At 45.6% G+C, this 25469-nt stretch overlaps 1 protein-coding gene across 3 annotated transcripts in view; it reads left to right on the forward strand.

Annotated features, from left to right (window-relative positions):
- Positions 1-10282: 10282 nt before the first annotated feature.
- LOC115460507 (membrane-spanning 4-domains subfamily A member 4A-like) overlaps positions 10283-25469 on the forward strand; it is a 74345-nt gene continuing 59158 nt past the window's right edge. For 2 of the 3 annotated variants that reach the window (XM_030190275.1, XM_030190277.1), the window contains exon 1: positions 10283-10650. The gene's annotated coding sequence lies outside the window, so the exon portion shown is untranslated. The remainder of the gene's footprint in view (positions 10651-25469) is intronic. The other variant, XM_030190276.1, reaches the window with a different exon arrangement.

Raw genomic sequence — 25469 nt, forward strand, 5'->3', positions numbered from 1 at the left:
CGCATATGGGAGCAGGGGTGGAGTGGAGGTGAGCGGGAAGTGGCCGCGGGGCACAGGTGTTAAGCTATTGCACTTGGAGAGTTTTTTTTGTGCCCTCTTTGTAGGTGACGGCAGCAGCACCCACAATGGATCCTAAGGAGGTTTTCGCCTGGATGACCCTGCAATTCCAAAAGCAGCAGGAATTGGCGGAAAAGATGATGGGGGACTCCTTGGCGGCTAATCGAGCCCAGCAGCAGCCGGTGCTGGACATGTTCCAGGAGTTCCTGCAGAGGGGAGCACATGCCCAGGGAGCCGTGAGTGGGGCAAGAGACCGGGACTTGACTGTTGATGGGACAAGCATGGTAGGTCCTTATCACATGAACTGGCTCACCTGGGGTAAACTGTCGGAGCAGGACAATGTAGATGACTTTTTGTGTGCTTTCGAGAGGATGGCGGTGGCCGCTAAATGGCCTCAAGAACAATGGGCCATTCATCTAGCCCCCTCTCTATCAGGGGAGGCATTAGCGGCTTTCCGTGGACTATCGCCTATAGATGCGGGGAATTACCACAGGGTGAAAGAGGCCATCCGGGATAGGTATGGGCTTAGTGCCCAGGCCTATCGTAGGCAATTTAGGGCCCTAGCTTGGGGGAACGGGGAGTCTCCCAAGGGCCTAGCCACAAAATTGATGGACCTAGCGAAGAAGTGGCTAGAGCCGGAGCGACGTACAGTGGAAGATATCCTACAGGAAATAGTGTTAGAACAATTCCTGCAGGCCCTACCCGAGGAGGTAAGGGTACTGGTGGTACGGAGGGGATGTACTACCTTAGAGGAAGCGGTGGGGAGCCTAGAGTGCTGTTTAGAAGCCCAACACTGGGGTAAGGTAGGGAAAGACCCGGGGGGAGGGAAAGCCAGTGTTAGCTCTCCCGAGGGCCGGGTTCTTCCATGCCTGACCAAAAAGGGAGGTCCAGGGAAAGGCCCTGTGCTGTCCCGGGCTAAAGGCCCTCTTCCTCAGGGAAGGGACATTAAGGGGGCAGGGCTGTCTAAAGAGCGCCGCTGCTATCAGTGTGGAGGGACGGGGCATTTTCAAAGCCAGTGTCTGGGTCGAGCGGGCTGGATCTCACGAATCTCGCCCAGTCTAGTTATACCCAGGAGGTAGGGGTAGAGGGCATCACGATAAAGGCCCTGTTGGACTCCGGGGCAGATCAGTCTATGATGTCAAGAGCCCTGTGGGAGAAGATAAGGGGGACCAGAGTGCCTGATAGGGGGGCTCCTGACGGGCAGGTTGTGATCCAATGTATCCATGGGGCCAGCACCCCGTATAGGTTGCACCAGGTGAGCATTATGGGTCCCACGGGGAAGATTAAGCTAGCCATAGCGATTTTGCCCAGGTTGCCCCAAGAATTGATTTTGGGCAGGGATTGGCCCCAGTTCGCAGATTGTATAGAGAATAAGAGGGTTATGGTGACCACTCGTGCGCAGGCCAGAGAGCGCCAGGCATCAGAGCCCAATCTAGACCAAATTTTCCTTTTCAGGGGGAGGTGGTGGGTGAACCTGGGAAGACTCGCAAGGCAAGGGCAGACAGAAGGGCAGAGAAACGGGAACGGAGAGAGGCCTTTGACCAGGGCGAGACGGAAGCTTATATACCCCAAGAAGTAGGCCGCCTCAAAGAGCAGTTCCCCCAGTTCCCTAGGGAGCAGGAGTCGGACCCTACTCTAGAATATGCTTGGGAAAGTGCCCGTAGGGAGGAGGGTAGCCAGGTCCCAAGATTTATAGTAGAAAATGGGGTGCTGTATAGGGTGAGGCCCACCTGGGAGAATCCCGAAGGAGGGAAGCAGTTGGTGGTGCCCCGAGCATTCAGGCCCCTGGTAATTCGCCTGGCCCACGATCATCCCCTGGGAGGGCATAAAGGGACACAGGCCACATTGGAGCAGGTATTGGAGAGATTCTATTGGCCCGGGGTGTACAAGGAGGTGGAAGGGTACGGTAAATCCTGTCCGAATTGCCAGAAGGTGGCCAATCGCCTACCCCCCCCCCCCCCCCCCCCGGGCTCCCTTATGTCCTTTGCCCCGGGTGAGTCAGCCCATAACGCGTATAGCTATGGACATAATCGGCCCGGTTACTAAGTCGAAAAGGGGCCATAAGTATGTACTGGTAGTGATGGATGTCGCTACGCGATTCCCTTGGGCCATTCCTCTAAGGAATATCTCAGCTAAGGTTATAGCGGCAGAGATAATTAAACTCTTTTGCGAGGTAGGGTTTCCCAGGGAAGTACTGACCGATCGGGGATCTAACTTCATGTCCCGAACCTTACAGCGGGTGTGGGAGGCCTTTCAGATACACCATGTGAGGACTTCAGCATATCACCCCCAAACAAATGGGTTGGTGGAGAGGTTTAACCGAACCCTTAAGGGGATGCTGAAGAGAGGGCTGGGGACCGAATTAGAGAACTGGGATCAGTTGCTCCCCTTTGTGCTATATGCCTGCCGGGAGTCCATTCAGTCCTCCTTTGGGGTAGCGCCCTTTGAACTCCTGTTCGGGAGACCACCAAGGGGGATCCTGGATATCCTGAGAGAACAGTGGGTGGCCCCGGAGACAGGGGAAGAATCAGTGGACACCTTCCTACAGGACTTGAGAGGAAGGCTCGGGCGGCTAAAGGAATACTCGCAAGAACAGCTTAGACAGAGTCAAGGGAAACAAAAGGAGTATTATGATCAGGGCACTAAGGAGAGGGAGTTTCAGGAGGGGGATAAGGTCCTCATATTAGTGTCCGAAGCTCCACATAAATTTGAAAGCAGGTGGAGAGGTCCCTGGGTGGTGCGCAGGAGACTGGGCCCCCTGACATATGAAGTAGCCCGAGGGTCTGGGAAGAGGCAGACCTTTCATGTTAATTTGATGAAGCCCTGGATCGAGAGGCAAGGGTTTCAGGCTCTGGCTAAAGAGGAGGCAGAGGAGGACCTGGGGCCCCAGATAGATGAGATTTTCAGGCCCGGGTCACTAGACATTAACGCCCAGTTGAGTTGGGCCCAGAAGAAGGACATGCAAAAGCTCCTGAAGGAGTTTAAAGATGTCCTTACACCCTGTCCTGGGCAAACGCACCTGTTGCAACATGAGATTGTAACAGAGGAGGGGAAGGTGGTTAGACAGAGGCCTTACAGGCTGTCCCCCCAAAGAAGGCAGGAGGTCATGCGGCAGGTTCAGGAGATGCTAGGCTTTGGGGTGATCGAAGAGTCCAATAGCCCCTGGTCAAGTCCTGTGGTGCTGGTGCCTAAACCAGATGGGTCATGGCGGTTCTGCATTGATTTTCGTCAGCTGAACACCATTGCGCAGACCGATGCCTACCCCATGTCCCATATTGATGAATTGCTAGATAGGCTGGGAACGGCCCAGTTTCTCACCACGCTGGACTTGACCAAAGGGTATTAGCAAATCCCCCTGTCAGACGAAGCCAGTCCTAAGACAGCCTTCCGGACGCCCCAGGGTCTGTACCAGTTTAAGCGGTTGCCTTTTGGGTTGAATTCGGCATCGGCTAGCTGCCAACGCCTGCTGGATAGGGTGCTGCGACCACATCAAAACTATGCTGCCGCCTACATGGACGATGTGGTCATTCACAGAAGGGACTGGCCTACCCATATGGCCAGAGTCCGAGCGGTGCTTAGTTCCTTCCGAGAGGCCAGGCTAACCCTGAATCCCGAGAAATGTCACTTTGCCCAAAGGAGAGTGAAATACCTGGGGTATATGGTAGGGCAAGGCGAAGTCAGGCCCCTGATCGACAAGGTCCAGAGTGTCCAGGAGTTTCCCCGGCCTAGCACTAAGAAACAGTTAAGGGGGTTCCTAGGGCTCATAGGGTATTATAGACGGTTTATCCCCCATTTTTCTACCCTGTCAGCACCCCTTACTGACATGCTGAAGGGGAATAAGCCCAATCAGTTAGTGTGGGAGGAGGATGGGGTACAGGCGATAGAAACCCTCCGGAGGGCCCTGTGTCAGGAACCTGTGTTAACAGCTGTAGATTTTAAGAAAAACTTTATCCTGCAGACTGATGCTTCAGGGGTCGGGCTGGGAGCCATGTTGTCCCAGGAGCATGAGGGGGAAGAGCATCCAGTGTTGTACCTGAGTAGAAAGCTCTTCCCACATGAAATTCACTACTCCACAATTGAAAAAGAGTGTTTGGCCATTAGGTGGGCAGTCCAGACCTGTCAGGTATACTTGGAGGGAAGAGAGTTTACGTTGGTCACCGATCATGCGCCTTTAAAATGGCTTAATCAAATGAAGAACAATAACTCTCGCCTCATGCGGTGGTACCTGGCTCTGCAGCCGTTCCGCTATTCGGTAGAGCATCGACCGGGCAGTGCCCTGAGCAATGTCGATGCTCTATCACGAATCGGAGAGGAGGATACTGAGCCTAAGGTTCACGAGAGGGGCATTCTCTTAAGGGGGGGGGGGGGGGGTATGTGAAGGAGAGGACCTGGGGGTAGATAAGATGGAAGTGGAAGAGGAAGAAGGGGGGAGGCTCACGAGCAGACGTAGGCAGAACAGAGCCTTGCCTCCATTCCATCCCCAGAGAGCGAGAAAGGTAGTAATGCCCCCTAGAAAAGGGTGGAGAGAAAAGGCCTACATTACCCAGCATTCCCCGAGAGAGAGCAGAGAAAGGGTCGTGACCCCTGTAAAATGGAGGAGAGGAAGAGACTACATTTCCCAGCAACCTCGGGGCAAAGCCTGGAACAGAGATTACCTTCCCCAGCAGGCACAGGGGGAGAACTCTAACAAGGAAAGGGTGGTGCCCCTGCAGGGTAATCAAGGGAAAGAGGAACAGCTGCAAAGTGGGTGGGACGGGGAGCCCATGGAGTATCAAGAAGCTGGGCAGGGAGAAAGAGAGGAGAGCGAGGAAGAGCCTATGGACCTCTCAGCCTGGGCTCACTCCTTAGGTAACAAAATAAGGGACCAGGTAACTTCATGGTATGGTAACTGGGCTAAGAGAGGAAAGAGGAAAGGTCATGTGGGAGGATGGGTCAGTGCTTAGAGACAGTGACCCAGATGGGTGAGGCCTTTTCATTTTCCTGAGCTCAGGCTGTGATTGAACTTTGAGTTTAAAGAGTTCTGGCTGAAGAGGGATGAGAAATTTTCTCGGAGTGGGCTGAGCCCAGCAGGAAGAAGGTGGAGTGTGAACTGTGGCTAAAAAGGGGTTTGAGCTTTGTGCTGAAGCCTCAAGAACTGTGTTTGTTTGTTTTTTTTGGAACTGCTTGCAGTGGTGTGCCCCCTCCCAAGGGAGAGGGGGGGGGGGGGGAGAAAGAAGACCCAGGGCTATAAAACTGTCTGAAAGGAACCCAGCTGGGTGCTGGAAGCCTGGGAGTTAAAAGTTGTTTTTTCTTCTTGCTGTGTTTGTACCTCTGAGAGGAGCAACAGGGGGAATTGTGAAGTTTTTTGTTGATTCAAGTATTGTGTCTTTTTGCACTGCTGGACTGTTGGATCCCAAGCAAAATAAAGAACTTGTTAGTTTGCTTTGAAGTTGATTTCTTGGAACCCTGCCCTGTGGACTGCAGTGAACCAGGAGGTTGGGCAGCAAGGGTGAAGGGGAGATCCCGAGGACCCTCAGGCGGAGGGGAGGATCATTTACAAGCTATACAAGTTTCATTGAATAAGCCCTAAATCGACTATCATGGAAGCCTCCAAACACATCCTTGAGTGAACCACAATTGTTCATGGTGTTCCATATAAATATAATGAAAATATATACAGTGGGGGAAATAAGTATTTGATCCCTTGCTGATTTTGTAAGTTTGCCCACTGACAAAGACATGAGCAGCCCATAATTGAAGGGTAGGTTATTGGTAACAGTGAGAGATAGCACATCACAAATTAAATCCGGAAAATCACATTGTGGAAAGTATATGAAGTTATTTGCATTCTGCAGAGGGAAATAAGTATTTAATCCCTCTGGCAAACAAGACCTAATACTTGGTGGCAAAACCCTTGTTGGCAAGCACAGCGGTCAGACGTCTTCTGTAGTTGATGATGAGGTTTGCACACATGTCAGGAGGAATTTTGGTCCACTCCTCTTTGCAGATCATCTCTAAATCATTAAGAGTTCTGGGCTGTCGCTTGGCAACTCGCAGCTTCAGCTCCCTCCATAAGTTTTCAATGGGATTAAGGTCTGGTGACTGGCTAGGCCACTCCATGACCCTAATGTGCTTCTTCCTGAGCCACTCCTTTGTTGCCTTGGCTGTATGTTTTGGGTCATTGTCGTGCTGGAAGACCCAGCCACGACCCATTTTTAAGGCCCTGGCGGAGGGAAGGAGGTTGTCACTCAGAATTGTACGGTACATGGCCCCATCCATTCTCCCATTGATGCGGTGAAGTAGTCCTGTGCCCTTAGCAGAGAAACACCCCCAAAACATAACATTTCCACCTCCATGCTTGACAGTGGGGACGGTGTTCTTTGGGTCATAGGCAGCATTTCTCTTCCTCCAAACACGGCGAGTTGAGTTCATGCCAAAGAGCTCAATTTTTGTCTCATCTGACCACAGCACCTTCTCCCAATCACTCTCGGCATCATCCAGGTGTTCACTGGCAAACTTCAGACGGGCCGTCACATGTGCCTTCCGGAGCAGGGGGACCTTGCGGGCACTGCAGGATTGCAATCCGTTATGTCGTAATGTGTTACCAATGGTTTTCGTGGTGACAGTGGTCCCAGCTGCCTTGAGATCATTGACAAGTTCCCCCCTTGTAGTTGTAGGCTGATTTCTAACCTTCCTCATGATCAAGGATACCCCACGAGGTGAGATTTTGCGTGGAGCCCCAGATCTTTGTCGATTGACAGTCATTTTGTACTTCTTCCATTTTCTTACTATGGCACCAACAGTTGTCTCCTTCTCGCCCAGCGTCTTACTGATGGTTTTGTAGCCCATTCCAGCCTTGTGCAGGTGTATGATCTTGTCCCTGACATCCTTAGACAGCTCCTTGCTCTTGGCCATTTTGTAGAGGTTAGAGTCTGACTGATTCACTGAGTCTGTGGACAGGTGTCTTTCATACAGGTGACCATTGCCGACAGCTGTCTGTCATGCAGGTAACGAGTTGATTTGGAGCATCTACCTGGTCTGTAGGGGCCAGATCTCTTACTGGTTGGTGGGGGATCAAATACTTATTTCCCTCTGCAGAATGCAAATAAATTCATATACTTTCCACAATGTGATTTTCCGGATTTAATTTGTGATGTGCTATCTCTCACTGTTACCAATAACCTACCCTTCAATTATGGGCTGCTCATGTCTTTGTCAGTGGGCAAACTTACAAAATCAGCAAGGGATCAAATACTTATTTCCCCCACTGTAAGTGAAATCACTCTAACTGTAAACTATATACTTTATATCATGTCCCAACTCTCAAAGTCTTGCAAAGTGAGGTATAAATAGCAACTTCTCATATATAAAAAAAAAGCAGTAATCACTTATCTGCATAGTTATGCTTTAATGTGAACTCTAGGTTCTACAGCTCCGTTTCGGATGAATCTCCTTCCTCAGGACCCAAACATCAATATCTTTGCAAAGAGAAGTGCACACTTTGTAAGTCCAATGAGAGGATGCCGACTCAACTTTCTGTGGAAGAAATACTTAGTGCGACATCACTACACACTTTATTGACAACATAAGAAACATTGTTCCATTCAATAAATTTATTAAAACCATTAGGTGGAACAGACTGTAATTCAAAAATCCATAATTGCTCACACAGATGCAAACAAAAGCATCTGTCACCTTGATGAGTCTCTGGAATTTGCTCAATAATAAACCATTTTAAGTCAGAAAAACAATGATTAAATAACGTACAATGATTCAGCATGGGGGTATTGAATGAATGAGTATTAAGGTGACTCCAATGTTCAATGTTGAGTCTTTACCGCACGTATAATGTTGCCAATGTATGTTTTAGCACATGGGCACACAATCACACCACAAATGTGGAATCATATGTAGTCTGGGCATGTAAACAATATTGTTTCCCAGCAACTGGATTAATCCACTGAGTGATTTCACAAATACTACAATGTTCATGAGCTATATGATTTCCCTGAATATCTCTAGCATTGTTCAAAGTCTGAAAACTGGATCTCACAATATTATCACGCAAACGTTTACACGAGCCATTGAGGGGCATAATCGAAGGGGACGCCCAAGTTTTACTGAGGACGTTGTCACAAAACGTCCCGGTGGAGGGGCAGGGAAACCCGTATTATCGAAGCAAGATAGACGCCCATCTTTCTTTTCGATAATACGGTCGGGGACGCCCAAATCTTGACATTTACATCGTCCTTAGAGATGGTCGTCCCTAGACTTGGTCGTTTCTGTTTTTCAGCGATAATGGAAACTAAGGACGCCCATCTCAGAAACGATCAAATGCAAGCCCTTTGGTCATGGGAGGAGCCAGCATTCGTAATGCACTGGTCCCCCTGACATGCCAGGACACCAACTGGGCACCCTAGGGGGCACTGCAGTGGACTTCAGAAATTGCTCCCAGGAACATAGCTCCCTTACCTTTAGTGCTGAGCCCCCCAACCCCCCCCCAAAAAAAAAAAACACTACCCACCACTGTACACCACTACCATAGGCTTTACAGGTGAAGGGGGGCACCTAGATGTGGGTACAGTGGGTTTGTGGTGGGTTTTGGAGGGCTCATATTTACCACCACAAGTGTAACAGGTAGGGGGGGATGGGCCTCGGTCCGCCTGCCTGAAGTGCACCGCACCCACTAAAACTGCTCCAGGGACCTGCATACTGCTGTGATGGACCTGAGTATGACATCTGAGGCTGGCAAAAAATATTTTTTAAGATGTTTTTTGAGGGTGGGAGGGGGTTAGTGACCACTGGGGGAGTAAGAGGAGGTCATCTCCAATTCTCTCTAGTGGTCACCTGGTTGTTTCGGGTACCCTTTTGTGCCTTGGTCGTAAGAAAAACACGCCCAGATAAAGTCGTCCAAGTGCTCGTCAGGGACGCCATTTTTTTTCCATTATGAGTCGAGGACACCCATGTGTTAGGCATGCCCAAGTCCAACCTTCGCTACGCCTCCAACACTCCCCCGTGAACTTTGGTCATCCCGGCAACAGAAAGCAGTTGTGGACGCCCAAAACTGGCTTTCGATTATGCCAATTTGGGCGACCCTGTGAGAAGGACGCCCATCTTCCAATTTGTGTCGAAAGATGGGCGTCCTTTTCTTTCGAAAATAAGCCTGATTGACTTGACGAAGGTGCTCACACCTAGAGTTAGGTGGCAAAACTGTGTGCAATATTGTTGTTTTAGAATTGGTACTTAGTACTGAAGGTTTTGGTGCCCTTTACTGAATTGAGCCTATAGAGCATTCCAGAGAAGGTGGCCAGTGTAATAGCAAGAGATAAATAGCTAGCTGTGCATTGAATCGAACAAGCAATGCTTCAGATATGTAAGGATTCAGAGGACACACAATGAACTCTACCCACTGAAATTCATATTGCAAGTCCCCCAATTCACCCTGTCAGAGTGGTGAGAAATCCAGAACTGGTCTAAAATCCCCCTCTTACTACTGGTAACTTGGCAGCTCTGCTAAAGCTTCTTAGGTGACATCAAACATATTTATTTAAGAAATTTATAGAATGGTATTTCTAAAATCCAATGCCTGAAAAGTCACTAGGGGTTTCCAGACACGGGGGATAATTGCAGCTTGTTTCATAGAATTTCTGAACTGAATCACAAATTGGACAAGCAGGATCTGGAGTAGGATTGGTAAGTGTCTCTGATAATATAATAGTAACTGAGAATTTCCCACAATGACTCAGGATTATAAATCCAAGAATTCAAGAAGGAAAAAGTTTTAACAAGGGTTCCAGAATAATATTGGGCTGCCAATTCCAGATTACGCTGGCATTCTATAGTGGAATAGGGACACCCAGGTGCTGGTATAGGTTAGGATCCCACTGCACATCCTCAGGGGTCTAAATGGAGGGGACCAGCTGTAGAATTTGCCCCTAGTGTGTGTTCTCAATGCATTCAGTCTTATGCATACACATGAGGTGAGCAGGAAGTATTCCTACTGACAAAAATATCTTTCTTTATTTGAGATCATATTTCTTGTTTTGCAGATTTAAATAATGAAGCATGCCTCCAAGGCTGATCTGCCCTGCAGAGCCCTGCTTCTCCTGTCTGTCTTTTGCACAGCAGCTCTGCCCATTTGTCTGTGAACCTTGTAACCTGAGTAAAGGGGTGGGGGATAGGTAAAAGGTTGGCTACCCAGGTTTCCCTGCCCTTTCCATTTATTTACAAGACAAATTATTGAATCCTAGTGACTGAAGAATAGAGAAAAGGGAGGTATTCAGAGAGAGACAGCCCCACTGGCACCCGCAGGCAGTGAAATTGTGAAGAGATAGATAGGTAGACAGTGAGAGAGAGAGCGAGACAGCACTACAGACAGTGAGGACGACTTATACAAAGAGATATAGAGAGTCATACAGACAGATGAGAGAGAAGCAGAGAGACAGGTAAGAAAAAAAGAAAGACCCTCCCCCCCCCAAAAAAAAAAAAAAGATAGACAGGGAGGGGTAATAGACAGAGAGACAGGAGCACCATACTGCATAAGAGAGAGAGAGAGAACTAAAGACAATACAGGAAAGGAGTGAAGGAAGAAAAATTAGACCTGCACATCGCAAGGTAAGGAAACCTATGATGTGAAAAGTAAGAAATGGATCTGTTCACGGGAAAGGTGGTTTTCTAAAACCTGTGTAGATGTCTGTTTGCATGGGTGCCAATTTTTCAAAATGATTGGGGGTTGCAAACCCAGGGCTTTTTTGAGGGGGTACTTAGTACCGGCACCTTTCCATTTTCTGCTAAAATTCACCCATGGTCCCCAAGTTTTAATGAAAGAGATAAGGCTGTACACACCAATTCTGCCTTGTCATAGATTCTGTGACTGGTTGCAGGGGGCATGGCTATTGTGGGGTGGGTTCATCAGTGATCACCCCACCACTGAAGAGTGGCCAGGCATTTGAGTACCAGCACCTTTTTTGCTAGAAAAAAAACACACTGGGCAAACCTAATACAAGTAGCTTCTCCCTGGACACAATGAAGGAGCTTTCTCAATATTGGGGGTACTCAGCACTCACTGGCACCCACAGAGCTTGCTCCTATGGTTGTTTACATGAGTAAAAGGGCTTTTAATAAACTGCTCCACCCCCCCCCCCCCCTCACACACACAAACACACACACACAGACAATGTGAATAAATGAGTCAATGTGCTGTTACATATGGACTTTTGCCCGTGGTGTAAGGAGACATTTCTAGGATGGGGATAGCATGGGGAACACAGCACTGAGCTTACATTTGCTTTTTCAAAACTAGGCACATTCAGCCCCATATTCAGAAGCTCTTATGCATTTAGCAGACATGCCAAAACATATAATTGTGTTTTTCTTCTAATCACCAGCATTTACACATCTACAGGTCAATATTCAGCAGGACTTCTGAGTAGGAAAGGCTCCTGCTAACTGCTAACTGGATTTCAGCAGCACCTACTCAGATAATGCCAGGGAAAATCTGGGTAAACTACAGTGGCAAAGTCTGGTTAGAGGAAATATTCAGCCCACTAACGGGGTTCCTATCTGGATAAAATTAGTATAACAGAAAGGCTTTCCTCAGTTTGGGGTCCTTCTACTATGGTGTGCCAAAAAATGGCCTGAGGTAGTGTAGATGTATGTATTGGATGCACGCAGGTCCATTTTTCACTACACCTGCAAAAAAGACCTTTTTTTGGCCAAAAGTGGACATGCGGCAAAATAAAAATTGGCACGCGTCCAATTTGGGCCTGAGACCTTACCTCCATCCATTCACTTAGTGGTAAGGTCTCACGCCTTAACTGGGCAGTAATGGTCTATGCTTGTACAATGACAATTACCACCCGGTTAGCACCGTGCACTGCAAATTTTCCGGTGCGCTTAGGGGACGCGCATAAAAAATGAAATTACCACCCGGGCCATGAGGTAGCTGGGCAGTAGTTCAAAACTGACGTGCATAGGATGCGAGTACGCGCCTATGCGGCTTAGTAAAAGGGCCCTTTTATTTGGTTAGCTATCTGGATACCAGTCTGAATCCCAGCAACAGCTAAAAACCTTGATATTCAGCTCTGGTATAAAGGTAGAGCCTAGTGCTGAAAATCTAGTATAACCTGTCCTTGGCAGCCACTGTTTAGAAAGGCTGAATGCCAAAGGGTCAACATTGACCTTAACTTTCACTGTTCATTTTGCTAAACAGTCAAAGCTATGCACTGGGGGGGGGGGAGTTTTTTCAGGTGTATTGAGAATAAGAAAAACGTATATGTTCAGCAGTGAAATACAACCACTCATACCCAAATAACAAGTATTTATTTATTTTTTAAACATATGACCCACTTAACATGTGGAGGGACATTTTTGATAAAATGTCTAAGACTGATTTTAAACATTTTGCTAAAACGTTCAAAAATAGAGTGGTGAACATAGACATTTTCGTACCTGAAAACGGTCTATCTTTTTGGTTAGAAAATCGCCTTTTTCTCTTTGTTTTGTGCTCAGTGCATTTTTCTTTTGGGACCATTTTGGGGGAAAAGAAGCCCAAGAGAAAAATACCTAAAAAAAACACCATTGGGATTTCTGAGGGCCATCATTCTTAGTAGATTATCCACACAGACATCCCAGCAAAGCAGTGAGGCAGTCTAGGGGGCACTGCAGTAGATTTCACATAAAAGGTCCCAGGTCTGACCATAACCCTCTTATATTGTATAGTGATCACTTCAGGAACAGAGAAAAACTTACTGTACCTCACTGTACACCACTTGAATAGCCCTCAAGCTTCAGGTACAGTAGGTATTTAGTTGTTTTTGGAGGGCTTACACATTCCACCACAAGTATACCAGTTAGAGTGGGACATGTATGTTCCATCTATATGTTCCATCTTTGCGTATACCCTTTACTGTCAATTAAAATGTTCTATTATGTATTGTGTTGACATTGTAAGTAGTATACTATCGGGCTCATTTTCGAAAGAGAAGGATGTCCATCTTTCGACATAAAACAGAAGATGAACATCCTTCTCACAGAGATGTCCAAATCTGTATAATCGAAACCCGATTTTGGACGTCTCCAACTGCAGTCCGTCGCAAAGACGTCTAAATTTCAAGGGGGCATGTCGGAGGCATAGCGAAGGCGGGACTTGGGCGTGCCTAACACTTGGACATTAATCGAAAAAAAGCAAGGTCATCCCTGACGAACACTTGGACGTTTTCACCCGGACGTGTTTTTATTAGGCACAAAAAGGTACCTGAAATGACCAGAATCAGGGATGACCTCCTGTTACTCACACATTGGTCACTAACCCCCTCCCACCCTCAAAAAACATCTTTAAAAATATTTCGTGCCGGCCTCTATGCCAGCCTCAGATGTCATACTGAGGTCCATGACAGCGCATGCAGGTTCCAGGAGCAGTTTTAGTAGGTACTGCAGTGCACTTCAGGCAGGCGGACCTAGGCCCATACCCCCCCCCCCCCATCTGTTACATTTGTGGAGGAAACAGCAACCTCTCCAAAACCCACCACAAACCCACTGTACTACTACTACTACTACTGTACCCACATCTAGGTGCCCCCTTCACCCGCAAGGGTTATGGTAGTGGTGTACACTTGTAGGTAGTGGGTTTTGAGGAGGGGGGGTTTGGGGGCTCAGCACACACGGTAAGGGAGCTATATTCCTGGGAGCAATTTTTGAAGTCCACTGCAGTGCCCCCTAGGGTGCCAGGTTGGTGTCCTGACATGTCAGGGGAACCAGTGCACTACAAATACTGGCTTCTCCTACGTCCAAATGGCTTGCATTAGGACTTTTTTGACATGGATGTCTTTGGTTTCGAAAATCACTGAAAGTCAAAGACATCCATGTCTAGGGACGTCCAAATCTAGGGACGTTGAAATTTAAGGATGTCTTTGGATTTGGACGTCTCTGACGGTATTTTCGAAACGAAAGATGGACGTCCATCTTGTTTCAAAAATACGGGTTTCCCTGCCCCAGAATTTGGACGTTTTACAAAGACGTCCAAATTGCAACTTGGACGTTTCTTTCGAAAATGCCCCTCCACCCCATACTTTGTATTATTATTTGAATATTTTTACTGCTGTAATTGCCTATTGTTCATGTTTGATTTGATTTATTCTTGCTGTACACCACCTTCAGTGAATTCCTTCAAAAAGGCGGTAAATAAATCCTAATAAATAAATGGGCATGGGTCCCCTTCTCTACAGTCCACTGGACTGACCACTAGGCTACTCCTGAGACCTGCCTGCTGCTGTAATAAGAATGGCCATAACATCTGAAAGACAGGGGATGTTTGGTGTGTATGTGGGGGGGAGGGGCTTTTTGATTGGAAGGTGGGTTTAGTTTGGGGGGGTGGTCATAAATCAGGAAGTTTAACATGTGTAGATGTCTTGAGTGAGGGAAGTTTTGTGGGAGTCTTGAATTCATAAGAACATAACAATAGCAATACTAGGTCAGACCAATGGTCCATCTAGCCCAGTATCCTGTTTTCCAAACAGTGGTCAAGCCAGGTCACAAGTACCTGACAGAAACCCAAATCATGGCAACACTCCATACTACAAATCCCAGGGCATAAACAGTTGAAAAGTTCAGAAAACAGTCTTACTTGTTGTGGATGTTGATGTGCAGGGCTTAGCTACTGTTTGTTTAGAGCATGAGTGCTTTCTAAGAGGGCCACAAACCCCCTTTATAAAATGAGGAATGCACATGGAGATTTTTGTCCCACTCAAGGCATGTCCAAACCACATACCCACCATGATCCTTTGAAATGTGTGAACAGTGGCCTTCTGAAATAATCATTTATATGTGTATATGCTTCTATTTACACACGGATATACTTCTAAAATAACTCTTGTTTCTCAGGCTTGATTTCTGGGCTCAGCATCTCTTTTCTCATGCTTGTCACTATTCTTTTTTCTTTTCCCTGTCTCTCCTAAACATTTCTTCATTTCTTTTCAGTAGTCTGTCCCTTCTCTTTCACTCAGCACTGAATATTTTAACAATATTTTCTCCTCTCTTTCTTCCCCTCATCTACTTCTCTCCTTGCTTCCTTCCTCTTTGTCTCCTGTCTTGACTCCTCCTATCTCCTTCCCTTTCCTTATTTTTCCTCATCTTTTTCAGACTCTCTCCTCCATTCCTTATCCCTTTCTTCTTACATTATTCCTTTGGATTCTATTCAGGGGTGTGCTGGTAAATTGTTAACAGGGGGCTCTCTCTCGCCAGCAAAGTAAAAGAGAATTCAGGAGGGGCCCAAGCCCACATTTTGGGATCCATTTGTTAAAGTAGCCATGGAGAACCGGCTCCCAAAATTCTTAAAAACTTAACAAATGGCTCTCGAGAGCCTGTGAGAGCCTGCTCCAGCATACCACTGATTCTATTCCCCCCACACCACAAATTTAGTCTTCTCTCTCTCATCCTCAATTCCCAGTCCTCCCTATATCCCACTATCCTGGGCCCTCTCTCCTCTCTCTTTACCCAATACCTGGCCAATCATCCCTTCATTAGCATCCAAGGTACTTCCTTTCTCATTCTCATTTTCCTCAGTTCTCTGTTTTCTTCCATCCATGGTTCAGCTTACTCTGCCTTTGATCCCCGTATGCCTCCAAAAAAAGCTCTCCCCACATTTTCTCTCTCCCTTTCTCATAATCTCTCCACACATTTTCTCTTCTCCATCCCCAGATTCCTTCTCTGCCCACCAACATTATTTCAAAGTCTCCACTCATCCTCCATTCTTCTCCCCAATGTTCACGCAATCCCATGTGATACTCTACCTCTCCACTCAATCTCAGAGTTGCCAAGTTACCTATTCCAGCTTTTACAAGATATATGGCAAAGATAGCAAATTCATAAAGCAAGGAGACAGTTCAGGAAGCCGGACTATTTCAATTCAAATGGGATAGACTCAGGAATTAACTAAAGAAATACTTTTTTACAGGAAGGGTGGTGGGTGTGTGGAATGGCCTCCCTGTGGAGGTGATGGAGATGAGGACTGTGTCTGAATATAGCAAAATGTGAGACAAACACTGCGACAGAGGAAGGGATTGTAGAGCTGAGCAGTAGGTGTGACGGGCAGAGTCAGACCAGAGAAGCTATATGGTCTTTATCTGCTGTTATTTTCTGTGTTTCTGTCTGTCAGACCTAATACCTTTCATTACTGTGTACATCAACATGGTAACACTTCAAACAATTCTCCAAAAGTTCATCCTTTTCAGAGGAACACAAACTAGCATGAATTTATACATTGTTCATTCTGTGATTCTAATGTATAAAATATAAATATTTGCCCACTTGCTGGGTACATAATAATACAGGAAATTCATAGTGAGGGGAAGGGAAGGGATTAGGGATTCAGCTCACGCCTTTTTCAGTTATAGCTTAAGGTGAGTCACATTCAGGTGCGGTAATTTTCCTGTCCCCAGAGAGATTACAGTCTAAGTTTCTACCTGAGAAAATGGTGTTTAAGTGACGTACCCAAGATCACAAGGAGCTACAGGTGTATGTATCCTTGTTGCAAAATATATATATTAAAAAAAAGTGAATTACACTGAGTCATAAGGAAAATCACACCTTTTCCTGGAATGAGGAAACGAAAAAAATCTATTATATACATAGTAATTTTCAAGATCTAGAGGAACAGCAGTATACAGTGTCTTGTGGAGATCTTGTTTGTTCTGTTTTCTCACTAGGTGGTTTTGCAGTCCTGTGTAACATTTATAGTGCTACATTTTCATGGATAAGGTGGTTGCTCTTTGAGTCCTGGGAGTTAGTGCTGTTAGGGTGTGGTAAGGTTTGCTTTCGTACTATTGCTTACACATATAGGAAAAACCCACAGAAACATGTAGATGTCCATGTATATCAGGGTGCTGTAGAAAACTTTGGGTTCAGCTCCTTAAGAAGCACCAGTGAAACAGGAGCTCACTGTCATAGTAACATAGTAGATGACGGCAGAAAAAGACCTGCACAGTCCATCCAGTCTGCCCAACAAGATAACTCATATGTGCTAATTTTGTGTATACCCTACTTTGATTTGTACCTGTGTTCTTCAGGGCACAGACCGTATAAGTCTGCTCAGCACTATCCCCGCCTCCCAACCACCAGCCCCGCCTCCCAACCACCGGCTCTGGCACAGACCGTATAAGTCTGCCCAGCACTATCCCCGCCTCCCAACCACCAGCCCCGCCTCCCACCACCGGCTCTGGCACAGATCGTATAAGTCTGCCCAGCACTATCCCCCGCCTCCCAACCACCAGCCCCGCCTCCCGATCTTAACTAAGCTCCTGAGGATCCATTCCTTCTGCACAGGATTCCTTTATGCTTATCCCACGCATGTTTGAATTCCGTTACCGTTTTCATTTCCACCACCTTCCGCGGGAAAGCATTCCAAGCATCCACTACTCTCTCCGTGAAAAAATACTTCCTAACATTTTTCTTGAGTCTGCCCCCCTTCAATCTCATTTCATGTCCTCTCGTTCTACCACCTTCCCATCTCCGGAAAAGGTTTGTTTACGGATTAATACCTTTCAAATATTTGAACGTCTGTATCATATCACCCCTGCTTCTCCTTTCCTCCAGAGTATAAATGTTTAGTTCAGAAAGTCTCTCCTCATAAGTTTTGTAACGCAAATCCCATACCATTCTTGTAGCTTTTCTTTGCACCGCTTCAATTCTTTTTACATCCTTAACAAGATGCGGCCTCCAAAACTGAACACAATACTCCAGGTGGGGCCTCACCAACGACTTATACAGGGGCATCAACACCCCCTTTCTTCTGCTGGTCACACCTCTCTCTATACAGCCTAACAACCTTCTAGATACGTCCACCGCCTTGTCACACAGTTTCGTCGCCTTCAAATCCTCAGATACTATCACCCCAAGATCCCTCTCTCCGTCCGTACCTATCAGACTCTCCCCGCCTAACACATACGTCTCCCGTGGATTTCTATTCCCTAAGTGCATCACTTTGCATTTCTTCGCATTGAATTTTAATTGCCAAACCTTAGACCATTCTTCTAGCTTCCTCAGATCTTTTTTCATGTTTTCCACTCCCTCCCGGGTGTCCACTCTGTCGGGCGTACCCATTAGTTCCAGAGCAAACAGCAGCTAAGTACTAGTTCATTCTTATTACAAAATGTGAAAATAAGTAAAAATATATATAAACAAAAGGTTTTGAATAATAAGCGGAAAAACGAGGTTTTTTGACTTATGAGGATGCTCGCCAGCTGATTTACAAAAGAAAAGTTAAAATTCAAAAGTAAACGCTGAGCGACGTGGTCCACTGTGTGATAAGTAACAGTGAGGACCGCGTATCTGAAGTCTTTTCCTCTTAAAATGTACGATACCATAGTGAGAGATTTACTTGCAAATGGTGGGACTTCAATATATTTGGCAAGCTCAAAAGCAGTAAGAGAAACTTCATCACAATTTTTAGTTGGGTCTGAAAATAAAAATTGAACAATTTGAAACAAAACCAGAGAATTTTTAGTGCTATTGAATATTTTTCTTAAGTAGTTGATTTCTTGGCTTCAGTAGTATTATGTTTACATTTTTTAATACAATGGGGCTCATTTTCAAAAGAGAAAAACATCTAAAAAGTAGCATAAAGCAGCATTTGGACGTTTTTCTCACAAAAATGTCTAAATCAGTATTTTCAAAACCTGTTTTTCAGACTTTTTTCTATGCTGTTCATCTGCAGTGCATCCAAATCTCAAGGGGGCATGTCAGGGACATGTTAAGGGCAGGATTTGGGCGTTCCTAAGACTTGGACGTTTTTCAGCCATAATGGAACAAAACAAAACCACCCAGGACTAAAACTAAGATGTTTTGAGCTAGACATGTTTTTATAATGAATAAGATAGTTATATACGTGCTCTACTTCAATCTATTTATTTTCATCAATATACATTTTTCAAAAGGTCAACTGAGTCAGGAAACCATAGTACTCTTAATAGGATCTATCAGATCGGCATACCTTCCCCTAATTAGGCTAAATGAGCCTAGCATATGTCTGAAAAGGGGCATATGCTAGGCTCATTTAGCCTAATTAGGGGAAGGTACGCCGATCTGATAGATCCTAAAGAGTACTATGGTTTCCTGACTCAGTTGACCTTTTGAAAAATGTATATAACTATCTGATTGTGAGCTCCCTTCTATATGCATAAATTTTAGTGCCTATTGGTTATTTTATAATGAATAAGGCAGAAAAAGGTGCCCTAAATTATCAGGTACCCACTGGAGGGAATCAAGAGTGACCACCCCCCCCCAATACCCCCAGTGGTCACTGATCCCCTCCCAGCTCCCAAAATGTGAATACAAATATGACTTACCAGCCTCTATTACAGCCTCTGATATTAAAGTCAGGTCTATTGGAGCAGCATGCAGGTCCCTGGAATGTGTAGTGGTCGGTGCAATGCATTATGGAGTAGGGGAATTCAGATCCCTATCTCCCTCTACCTGTCATACTTGTGGTGGAAACTGTGAGCCCTCCAAAAGTCACCAAACCCCTACTGTATCCATATATCCATATATAGCCCATAAGGACTATTGTAGTGGTGTACAGTGGGGGGTAGTGGGTTTTAGGTGGGTTATGGAGGGCTCAGAGGACAAGATAAGGGAGCAAAGGTGAGATGTGTACCTGGAAGCATTTTTATGAAGTGATAGAAGTGCCCTCTAGGGTGATCCATTGCTCTCCTTGGATGTCTGGGGGACCAGTCTACTAAAAATGCTGGCTTCTCCTACATCCCAATGGCATGAATCTCTATGTTTTGTACTTATTCTTTTTTTGTTTTTCAAAAATGGACCCATAGTACACAAACAGCACTACTTGGTATTACTACCTTCATACTTCTTTGATTAGACCGCAACAACTCTATTCTACTACCTTCGACTTAGTAGATTATACTATACTTCTGGAGAGACTTAATGGCATAGGCATCCAAGAATCAGCACTTTCTTGTCTCAAATCCTACCTTTCTGTATGCTCTACTATAGTTCATTTCCATAATGAAGCACCTACCCAAATCCCTTCAACTTCAGGAGTCCCACAGGGATCTATACTATCCCTCATGTTTTTCAACATTTTCCTAGCACCCCTGCTTATCTTAGCCCAGTCCCTAGGTTTCACACCATTTATCTATGCAGATGATATCCAACTGCTGCATATCATAGACTATTCAGCAGTGGCATAGCCACAGGTGGGCTTGGGTGGGCCAGGGCCCACCCATTTATGGCTCAGGCCCACCCAACAGTAGCACATGTTTAGTGGTAACTGGTGGGAATCCCAAGCTCCGCTAGCTGAAGATTTTCCCCTGATGGTAACAAAAACGCTACTCTCCATGACACCGGCACCTGTGCATGCTCAGTTTTCAGTGCATGCCTGCTGCCAAGGTGGAAAGAAGCATTTTCCCACCAGCTGAGATCATTTTTTTGGGGGGTGGGAACACTTGGTGCCCACCCAATTCTTGCCTAGGCCCACCCAAAATCTGTTGTCTGGCTACGCCCCTGCTATTCGGACAACCAAATGATCCACGACATTAATCAGAATCTTAAATTGATCACCAACTGGCTTCAAGATAACAAATTAATGCTTAACCCTATTAAATCTAACTGCACCCTCTTTTCGAATAATGCAAATGCTACTTTCTCACAACTGATTGTTCTTAGTTCCACTCACCACAAAAATTTTAGGCATTACTTTAGATGCTTCACTCTCTTTTTGCCCACACATTTTTACCGTTACCAGATAATGCTTTTACAAACTAAGACAAATTCGATCAATCCGCCCATTTCTTGATTCATCGGCTCTAAATATATTTGTCCACTCTTTCATTATTAGCAAACTCGACTATTGCAACTCTGTGTATAGGCCTTACAACTACTGATATTAGACGTCTACAAGCAATCCAGAATACCGCCATTAAACTCATCAACAGAAAATAGAAATTTGATCACATAACACTCCTCCTGAAAGCAGCCCACTGGCTCCTTCTTGCTCACCGCTTTTTCTATAAAATCATGCTCCTGGTCTTTAAAGTTCTTCAATCAGGTAAGCCAGCATATCTCTCCCATCTGCTTACTCCACATTCAACCACTAGAGCATTAAGCTCAACTTTTCAAAACTTTTCAAAGAGCAGGGCAGTGGGACCAGTCCATACCAGGTGCATGGAATGGGGGGGGGGGGGGGGGGAGGAGGGCAGTTTTTGTCCCTGTCAAGGCACAGAAGTGCCAGCATCTATTTCTCTCATTTTCTTCCAGATCCAGTCCAGCGTTACTATCCTTTCCTTCAGCCCGGCCTCCTATACGTTTACATCAAATGAAGTTAGACTTACCAGCTTCAAGTTTCCCACTACTTCTGTGTCACCATTTTTGTGAAGAGGGACCATATTCATTCATCTTTAATCATGTGGAACCTCTCTCATCTCATACAATTTATTCAGCAAATCTTTAGGGCATGCGGGTTATTTCTTGAATCCAGGATTTTAGGCATTGTTTTGACCACACAGTCATGTGTGTATGTTTTGCATTCATTTTTTTTATATTGTAGCTCTAACGTATTCAATTCTGCTATCCTCTGCATGTGGCCCTCTCTCTGCAACCACTGAAGTCCTGGTAGATATGACTGTCAAGTCTCTCGAGACTTGTATAGCTGTTTCTTAAGAGTTATTTAGCTATAAGTCTCAATATCTTGAAGTATAAACCCCTAGCACATCAACACACCTAAATCTCTTGTTCTTTTCTGAAGCTCCTTTATTAAATAACATAGATGATTACTCACAGTTAGATGTTCATAAACACAAAGGAATCCTGTGGTTTTGTGAGCTGTATCAGTGGAGAGAAGGTAGAAGTTTAACCAGGATCAGCTCGTTGCAGAGGTAAGAAAATAGTTCCATAGATAGAGGCAGCACAGAGTTAGGTGTTTGGGAGTGCAGTACCCTCTTTTAGAAGGATATTTTCAGGGTGAAAAGTCTAGTGCTTTTCCAGAGCTACAACAGGATCATTGCTTTGTCCTGGAGCAAAATGGATACTGTCCTCCTCATGGACGGGGGGGGGGCGGAGCTAGAAGCTCATACAGACTCAGAGAAGAAAGAGTAGAAAGACCAATAGGGACAAAGCCTGCCGTCGAGTGGCAAGGGTGGCTCTAGGGGGCAGCTCCTGATTGGAGGAAAAGGTCATACCTGGCTGACCTCTCAGGACAGAGATAGCAAGAATGGCCAGGGAGTGCTGGCACGTAAACAAAGAAGCCAAGCTTGGCTGAGACAGAGGAGTGATCCCTTACCTTGTGTGTTGAGCCCTCCAAAACCCACTACCCACAACTGTACACCTCTACCATAGCCCTTACGGGTGAAGAGGGGCACCTATATGTAGGTACAGAGTGTTTCTGGTAGGTTTTGGAGGGCTTGCTGTTTCCTCCACAAATGTAACAGGTAAGGGGGTATGGGCCTGAGTCCACCTGTCTGAAGTGCACTGCATCCACTAAAACTGCTCCAGGGACCTGCATGCGCTATCATGAACCTGAGTATGACATCTGAGGCTGGCATAGAGACATGCAAGTAATATTATTAATGATGTTTTTTGGGGGTGCTAGGGGGTTAGTGACCACTGGGGGAGTAACGGGAGGTTATCCCCAATTTCCTCCAGAGGTCATATGGTCATTTCAGGCACCTTTTTGTGCCTTATTCGTAATAAAAACAGGTCTGGGTGAAAACATCCAAGTTTAGTGCTGAACGTCTTTGCTTTTTTCCATTATGGCTCAAAGACGTCCAATTCTTAGGAACGCCCTAGTCCTGCCTCGACCATGCCTCCGATATGCTCCCTTGAGATTTGGACGTCCTTGCGATGGACTTCCGATAGACGTCCAAAATCAGGTTTCGATTATACTGATTTGGACGTCTCTGTGAGATGGAGTCCAAGTGCCAATTTATGTCACTTTTTGGACGTCTATCTCTTTCGAAAATGAGCCTGACAGTGTCCTAGACTCAGGCTGTGACCCTATCGGTCCTTCTCTTTGCCCTCTAGTGTTGGGGGTCTTTTGATAAATAGACTTGGAAAGCCCAATTTAAATTGTATAAAAGTAAAATTATGGAAACTAGGAGAGTTTATTATGCCAAGATTATAGGCAATGTTCACCAACATACTAAGGCGCTATTTAGTATAGTTAAAGATTTGGCACCATCTTCTACTATTGAGTCTACAAATTCAATTTCTCATCCCACTTCACAAGAACTTGCTAACTTCTTCAAGGATAAAGTTACTCAGATTTGTTCAGAGCATAGAGTTAAGTCATTAGAATTGCAGAATAAACCATTAAATATATTAAGTTCCTTTATAAGACACAATGTGTTAGTTGATCAAAATTGGGACACTTTTCTACCTATCAGAAGATGTTCATTACTTAAAAAGTTAGTTCATCTTATTGTGCTTTCAATGCATGTCTCTCTTATTTGTATTCTTCTATTCAGTCATCTTTTGCCTGTTGGATAAGAGACATGTTCACATTGAAAAGAGGCATTTTACCTATAGAAATGGAACAAATAGCTTTGACTCCTATTCCAAAAGCTTCAGGTCTAGTTCTGACTGTTCCTGCTATCTTTCGCCCTGTGGCAAGCATACCCATTTTCACCAAATTAATGGAGTCTTACGTCAACAAACAGTTTTCTAAATATCTTGATGATTATTTATGTTTACTTCCTTCTCAATTTGGTTTCAGAACGGCTCACAGTACTGAATCCTTATTATTAGTTTTGACTTCTTATGTGAGATCTCAGTTGTCTTTAGGCAGGCCAATTATACCACTATAATTTGATATTTCTGCCACTTTTGACACAGTGGATCATGGTTTGCTGTTAGAGAAATTAAGTGATATTGGATTATCTAGATCACTAACTGTTTTCATGATTTTTTTGGTCAACAGAAGTTATCGCGTCCATAGAAATAAAGACATGTCCCAATTTTGGGCTCCAGTCTGTGGGGTGTCTCAGGGCTCCCAACTCTCACCCCTTCTTTTTAACTTGTTTATGTCATCTCTTGAGACTATCAGGGTGGAGACAGACAAATTATTACTTTCTTATGCAGACATTTATGATGACACCAGTATGTGATGATTTGTCTGTAACTGTTTCAAGCCTATCGTGTTGCTTGGATTGTATTCAAAATTGGGCCATTGCTAATATGCTAAAATTAAAAACAAAAAAACCTAACTTATTGTGGTTTCATAATCTCAATATTAGCACTCCAGATATGATAGTCTTATCTTCTGATCTATCTCTTCCTATGGAAAAGAAATCCAGAGTACTGGGTATTATTATAGAACTAGTGAAAAAGGCCCATTTCTGACAGAAATGAAATGGGCGCTAGCAAGATTTTCCTCAGAGTGTGTATGTTTGAGAGAGTGTGTGTGAGATTGACTGTGTGAGAGAGAGTGAATGTGCGAGTGTGTGTGTGTGTGACAGAGAGAGAGTGAGACTGGGTGCGAGTGTGTCTGTGAGAGAGTGTGTGTATGAGAATCAGAGTGTGTGCCAGGGGCCCCTCCCTGCTCCATCCCAGTTCCAGGGTCATCCCCCCTCCCTCCCTCCGAGTTACAGGGTCATCCCTCCCTCCGAGTTACAGGGTCATCCTCCCTCCCTCCGAGTTCCAGGGTCCCTTCCAGTTTCAGGGTCCCCACCCTCCCAGTTCCAGGGTCACCTTCCCTCCCTCCCAGTTCCATAGTCCCCCTCCCAGTTCCAGGGTCCCCCTACCAGTTCAAGGGTTGCTCCCCCTCCCTCCCAGTTCCACCCAGTTCCTGTCCCCTACCTTCCTCCCTCCCTCCGAGGTGCTTGGTGGGGGGGGGGGGTTGCTATTTGCTGTCAACCTAAGGAGACACTGCTTCTGGCACCCAGCAGCTAAGTCCTGTCGTGACCCACAGGCAGCTGGAGCTCCCTCATACTCTTTCAGTGACACACATTGACAGGCAACGGCTGGGCTGATGCAGCCACGGGCACCCTGGATAAACTTTGTATTGTTGACAAATGATGTGAAAATACAGAGTTTAAATTTGCTGTTTCTACCAGGTAGAATAATTTTTAAAGCTGTTTTAGTGATATTTAATTTAGATTTCATGATATTCATATGTACAGATGGGTAGCTTTCAAATAAATTAAAAAGGTGTGCAGTAAGAAACCAAAAACAAAAACCTTTTGTCCTTTACCTGTTAAGGCGCAGTTTATCCAGTAGAAACAGCTTTAGACGTGTTTCAGATGTAAGAAGCAAAAAAACGACAATGTAGGTGTGCTTGGTTTTGAGTGTATGGGAATGACGGCTGTGTTGGGGAGTGGAAACAGAGATTAACCAATGGGCTTCCTTGCTTACAGTGTAGTTGATTGGAATTTGGGTCACTTTCACTCGTGTGTAGTAATCGTCCTGCTGCATGGCCAGAGTCGGAGAGG

The sequence above is a fragment of the Microcaecilia unicolor genome, chromosome 1, assembly GCF_901765095.1.
Source record: "Microcaecilia unicolor chromosome 1, aMicUni1.1, whole genome shotgun sequence".
NCBI lineage: Eukaryota > Metazoa > Chordata > Amphibia > Gymnophiona > Siphonopidae > Microcaecilia > Microcaecilia unicolor.